Genomic DNA, 7,126 nt, shown 5'->3' on the forward strand with positions numbered 1-7,126 from the left:
TCCATCCTTCTGTATTTTTGAGCACTTCCTTCCTTACTGGTAGTGTGACTCAGGATCATCTTGTATTTTCCCTGCTCAGCCTTAGAATTAGCCATTTCTCCAAGGATCCTGCGTTCCTTTTATTGGAGAATAGTATTTAGAAACCAAGATTTGGTGTGAGCGAGCTCCTTGCAATTGGAGTGTCACTGCTTCTAGCTTCTCTCAGTAGGCAGACTAGGAGATATATATATATGCATACTAATCCATGTGTACAAATATATATCTGTCTGTTTATATAATAAGCTAAACAGAGTTAATTCTGTGATCTCTGACTCTCATTCATTACCATAGAGTTCAGTCTAGCCTTCCTCCCTTGATTGTGTGTAACTTCTTTCTCTGACAGTGAGAAACCTGGCTCCCATTATCTGCTATCCATTTACTTATTTGTTCAACCTCAGCATACATGTAAAGCAGGTTCAGAATTGTTAACCTATATTCTTATGAGAAACCAATTTACAAACCAGAGTACAATGTTTCTACAGTTCTTTTTGTTTTTAACCTTACAGTTTCCAGTGGAGAACATCTTTTAATCAGAATGTTAATATAGAAAGAGGCCCCACAAAAAATTTTGCCCAAGACCCCATATCTTAGCAGTGGCCCTGTTCTAACTATCCCACTAATCCCATTATCATTTTAATGTCGATGCATTTCTTCCACGTTTTTCTCCTTGCTCAAACATAAATAAGTACACAGGAGTATAAATACATGTATGTGTACATTCGTTCTACAGAAGCTTTTGGTCTGGAAGTAAAGTTTGAGAAATACAATGTTTTAGAAACCCCCCAAGTAACTCTAAAATACAGTCAAGATTAAGGACCATCCTCCAAGCCAATCATGGTAATTCTAATCAGGACTGCCCCTAGCTGTGTAGAGTCCCAGAAAAATATTTTGTGTGTGTGACCTCTATCGATATAAACAAACAAATAAACAAAAGAAATAGAGAATGAAGTAGAGTGGAAGTGAAGCTCAAAGTTCATGATGTAGAGAAAAGCTGAAGAGCACAAAAATTAAAGTTACAATGAGCAGAGACTAGGAAGTAGACACAGAATGGGGAGATAATACAGGCTAGCTGGGAACAAGGAAACAGAGAAAACATACAGAAAGAAGTATGCCTCCATGAAAATATGTTCAACATTGCTATTATTAGAGAAATGCACATCAAAACTACAATGAGGTACCACCTCACACCAGTCAGAATGGCCATCATTAAAAAGTCTATAAATAAAAAATGCTGGAGAAGGTGTGGAAAAAAGGGAACCCTCCTACACTGGTGGTGGGAATGTTAAGTTGGTGCAGGCGCTATGGAGAACAGCATGGAGGTTCCTCAGAAAACTAAAAATAGGACTACCATATGATCCCGCAATCCCAGTCTTGGGTATATATCCAGACAAAACTATAATTCAAAAAGATACATGCACCCCTATGTTCATAGCTGCACTACTCACACAGCCAAGACATGGAAACAATCTAAATGTCTGTCAACAGATGAATGGATAAATAAGATGTGGTACATATATACAGTGGAATACTACTCAGTCATAAAAAAGAACGAAATAATGCCATTTGCAGCAACATGGATGCAACTAGAGATTATTATACTATGTGAAATAAGTCAGAAAAAGACAGATACCATATGATATCACTTATATGTGGAATCTAAAATATGACACAAATGAACCTATCTGTGAAACAGAAACCGATTCATGGACATAGAGAACAGATTTGTGGTTGCGAAGGAGGAGGGGGTTGGGGGAGGGATGGAGTGGGAAGTTGGGGTCAGCAGATGTAAGCTTTTATATATAGAATGGATAAACAACAAGGTCCTACTGTATAGCACAGGGAACTATATTCAATATTCTATAAACAATAATGGAAAAAGTATTTTTTTAAAAAAGAATGTGCATATATATATGTGTGTGTATATATATATATGTATATATAACCGAATCACTTTGCTGTACAGCAGAAATTAACACAACATTGTAAATCAACTATACTTCAATTTTAGAAAAGTATAAAATGAAACTTAGCTCAAAAAGGCAATAAAAAAAATGCCTCAATCCTGTATAGTTTTCTAGTTACAATTCTAGTGTCAATCCATATTTCTTTTTATAGTGAACTGTATATTTCTGGAAGTAACATTAGCAATCAAAAGCATCTAATTAAAATATACAGATTTGAAATAAGAATGACTGAAAAGATGGAAGGAAATTGGTCAGTGTTCCAGGGATAAAGGATGTGATGGGAGCAGTTAGGAGAGCATTCAGTCCACAGCCAGATAATGAGATCCATTTTGAGTATCAGTTTGAAGAGAAAAGTATATTAAAGTCAGATTTCAATCATTTGGGAAGACCACTGAGACAGATGGATTTCCTCAGGGTCTGAGGATCTGCCTTTTTTTTTTTTTTTATAAATTTATTTATTTATTTTTGGCTGTGTTGGGTCTTCGTTTCTGTGCAAGGGCTTTCTCTAGTTGCGGCGAGCGGGGGCCACTCTTCATCGCGGTGCGCAGGCCTCTCACTATCGTGGCCTCTCTTGTTGCGCAGCACAGGCTCCAGACGCACAGGCTCAGTAGTTGTGGCTCACGGGCCTAGCTGCTCCGTGGCACGCGGGATCCTCCCAGACCAGGGCCCGAACCCGCGTCCCCTGCATTGGCAGGCGGACTCCCAACCACTGCGCCACCAGGGAAGCCCACAGGATCTGCCTTTTATTCTTACAGGTTCAGAAACCTGAGCTGCCAGCTTACCAAGTCTAGACCATCTCTTAGGTTTGGACACACACTAATCAAGCACACAGAAATTCATATATTAAAAGGCCAATATAAATTTATTAATCTGTGAGGATAATAATAATTACCAAATTGACCAGATACTTTTGTTCACTGCTCAGAGTATTATATTTCTATAGGCAAATCCATGTGAAAAGCCAAATTATTATTGGAAGATTGCTTGGTAAGTATACAATCAGATCAATAGGAGTTAGTGCTATCAAGCTATATCACTCTGAGGCATTCACTTCTGTTCTAAGCACATACCTCTTGAAGAGCCTAGATATTTAACTCCGTGAGCCAGAGCCTTTGAACAATCTGAAGGCACTGCAGAAGTCAGAATAACGCACCCCCTCCAAAGTTGTCCACATCCTAATCCCCAGAACCTGCGACTAGGTTAGGTTACATGGCAAAAGGAAGTTAAGGTTGCAGATAGAGTTAAAGTTGTTAGTCAACTGAATTTAAAATAAAGAGATTGGGACTTCCCTGGTGGCACAGTGGTTAAGAATCCGCCTGCCAACTCAGGGGACACAGGTACAAGCCCTGGTCCAGGAAGATCCCACATGCTGCGGAGCAACTAAGCCTGTGCGCCACAACTACTGAAGTCTGCACACCTAGAGCCCATGCTCCGCAACAAGAGAAGCCACCGCAATGAGAAACTCGCGCACTGCAACGAACAGTAGCCCCCACTTGCCACAACTAGGGAAAGCCCGAGTGCAGCAATGAAGACCCAACACAGCCAAAAATATATAAATTTATTAAAAAAATAAATAAAATAGATTATTCTAGTTTATCCAGGTGGGCCCAATGTTGTAATCACAGGGTACCTCAAATGTAGAAAAGGGAGGCAGAAGAGTCAGTGTCAGAGTGATGCTATGTGAGAGTCAACTGGCCATTGTTGGCTTTGAAAATGAAAGGGGACCATGAGCCAAGGATTGTGGGCAACCTCTAGAAGCTGGAAAAGACAAGAAAAACAGATTCTCCTCTAGAGCTTTTAGGAAGGAACACAGCCCTAGTGACACCTTGATTTTAACCCAGTGAGACCCATGAATTTAGGACTTCTGACCACTGGAACTAAGATAATAAATCTGTGTTGTTATTTACATCACTAAGTTTATGGTAATAAACAAACAGACACCTTGCCAAATTTGATCTTCCTGACCTCCAGTTATATATTCCACAAATTTCCCTTCCTTAAATACCTTCTTTTTTAAGCAAAATGATACAATAACTTGGTGTAAACTTTTAGTTACTATCACAATCCAGACAAGCTTCCCTAGTTGGCTCACCTTGACTGGGCTTAAAATGTTTATTAATTATTCAGCCATTTTTTATTCTGGATGATCTTCTTGGAAATGTTCCATTTCCTGGTCCTGGGAATTTTCAGACAATAGGGATATTTGGGCTCTGACTCTAACATTTATAACTGACACATTGTGTTCTCTCAAAAGCCATTCCAGACTAACTGAAATCAGACTAACTGAATTCCAGAATCCCCCAAATTGTTTGGGTATTCCAAACCTAGGAGTGTACAGGGCAGAACAAATGACTAATGGTATGAGTAAACTGGCACATTGTAAATCAGCACATTTGGTTATTTTCCCTGTGGAGTACAAGTGCATTAAAGTGTTAAGGGTTAGTGTTAAGAGATAGAGTACATCTTTCTTTGCGTCAAAGTAGCACTATTTTCCAACTCTGAAAACAAAGTTCTTTATAGTCCAGCTTGTAGAATCTAAACTTGTTTTAAATAATAAAAACTGAGTTTAAAAAAAAGGTAGGGCTTCCCTGGTGGCGCAGTGGTTGAGAATCTGCCTGCTAATGCAGGAGACACGGGTTCGAGCCCTGGTCTGGGAAGATCCCACATGCCACGGAGCAGCTGGGCCCGTGAGCCACAGCTGCTGAGCCTGCGCGTCTGGAGCCTGTGCCCCGCAACGGGAGGGGCCGCGATAGTGAAAGGCCCGCGCACCGCGATGAAGAGCGGTCCCCGCACCGCGATGAAGAGTGGCCCCCACTTGCCGCAACTAGAGAAAGCCCTCGCACGAACCGAAGACCCAGCACAGCCAAAAATAAATAAATAAATAAATAAATAAATAAATAAATAAATAAATAAATAAATAATTTAAAAAAAAAAAAAAGGGTAAAGGGTAAGAGTTATTGAGCTCTTACCATGTACCAGGCACTATTCTAGTTTCATTTAAGGTTCATTTAATTAAACCTCATCAGAACCCTATGACTTAGGAACTACAATTAAACCTGTTTTCACAGATGACAAAACTGAGGTTAGAGTGGCTAAGTAGTTTGACCACGGTTACTTTTATAGACTGAACATATGTGTCGCCCCCAAATTCACATGTTAAATCCCTAATCTTCAGTGTGATGGTATTTGGCAGAAGGGTTTTGTGGAGTTAATTAGGTTTAGATGAGGTCATGAGGGTGGGGCCCCCTTGATGGGATCAGTGTCCTTTCTTCCTCTGCTATGGGAGGACTCAGAAGGTGGCCACCTGCAAGCCAGAAAGCTGGTTTTCACCAGAAACTGAATCTATTGGCAGCTTGATCTTGGACTTCACAGCCTCCAGAATTATAAGGAATAAATGTCTCTGTTTAAGCCATCCAATCTATGGTATCTGTTATAGCAGTCAAAGCTAAGACAGTTACACAACTAGTTTGTGGCAGAGTTATTACTTGAAGGTTCAAGTAATCAGTCTAGTTTAGAGACTGAGTTCTTAACTAGTATGTTTACCATAAGTTAGAGGTTTAGCCATCGTCAACAAATACAGATATCCATGAATTAAAATAAAGGGAGGCACAGTGAATGACTAGATAGAGTAGAGGACATTTTCACAATAAAGACTGTTAATACCAAAGCAAATTACAATAGTAATTTAATTAAAAGTGAGCGGATAGTTTCCAATAATAGTGTTTGGGAAGAGAAACCTCTACTAGGAACCTGGAATAATGTGGGTTTTTTTAAAATATAAATTTATTTATTTTATTTATTTATTTTTGGCTGCTTTGGGTCTTCGTTGCTGTGCATGGGCTTTCTCTAGTTGCAGCAAGCGGGGGCTTCTCTTGTTGCGGAGCACGGGCTCTAGGCACGTGGGCTTCAGTAGTTGTGGCACGTGGGCTCCGTAGTTGTGGCTCGTGGGCTGTAGAGCACAGGCTCAGCAGTTGTGGCACACGGGCTTAGTTGCTCCGTGGCATGTGGGATCTTCCTGGACCAGGGCTCGAACCCGTGTCCACTGCGTTGGCAGGTGGATTCTTAACCACTGCGGCACCAGGGAAGCCCCTAGAATAATGTGTCTACAGTACTTTTAGTCATCACAGTTTTATTGACGCTGTATAGTTGGGTGAAAAGCTCATTGCATTGGGAATCAGAACTGTATTCTAGCTGTTCTTGACACTAACTAGCTAAGTAAGCTTGATAAAGCTGCCAAATTTCTAGGCTCTAGTTTCCAAGAAATAGTATTCATGCTGCTGGAGAAAGCACTGCAAGATAAATCATAAATACTTTCTTGTCCCAAGATAATCAGTATTAGTATCAAGAATTTACTGTTCACATCCCTATGTGAAAAGCACAAAGCATAAATTAGAAGGGACAAGATTGATTGATTTCAGTGAGTTTAAATTATGTGGGTAGCGAGGACTGAGAAATAATACTCCTAAAATCATAAAGAAAAGTTTTTTTTAAAGTATCAGAAAACAAAAAAGCAAAATAACATGGCTCATCATCTTTTGCATCCAGGTAAGGTGAGGTATCTAGGCATTCTAACAGCCTTTGTAAATTGCTCTATTCCAGGAGAGATATCCTAAAATGAATTAGCTTTTGGTTCAAGTCAGTTCAATTCAACCTACATTTATAGGGTCCCTCAGAGACGATTTACTTTGAAACTAATGAAGCCTAAGCTTCATGCCCCTGACTTGCACAACCACTGTGTGCACTGCAGGCTGCTGGACATTTGGAGTGCTGGGTAGGAAGCAGAAACCAAGCTGCACACAGGAAGCATTTCTATGTAGCATTTCTGGTAAATTGCCTATAAGTTCACAGAAGGAAGCGACCTGAATCTCCAAGGCTCTAGTACTTTGTTGTGATTTCTTTTTCTTTCATTCTTTTGCACTCACTTTTCAACCTAATTTTGTCCATAATATTATATTCTTTTTTCTTTAACACACAGCGCCCGCCCCCCCCCCCCACCATTGTATAAGTCAGGTTCAAATACCAGTATCTGCTGTGCCTAATAAGTGTTATGCCCAGAACTACTGAAGATACAAAAATGAAGGGGCTCACAGTTTTGTGGGAAGAAGAGTGCGGAATTAGTTATG

This window comes from Balaenoptera acutorostrata, chromosome 14, assembly GCF_949987535.1.
Source record: "Balaenoptera acutorostrata chromosome 14, mBalAcu1.1, whole genome shotgun sequence".
Classification (NCBI taxonomy): domain Eukaryota; kingdom Metazoa; phylum Chordata; class Mammalia; order Artiodactyla; family Balaenopteridae; genus Balaenoptera; species Balaenoptera acutorostrata.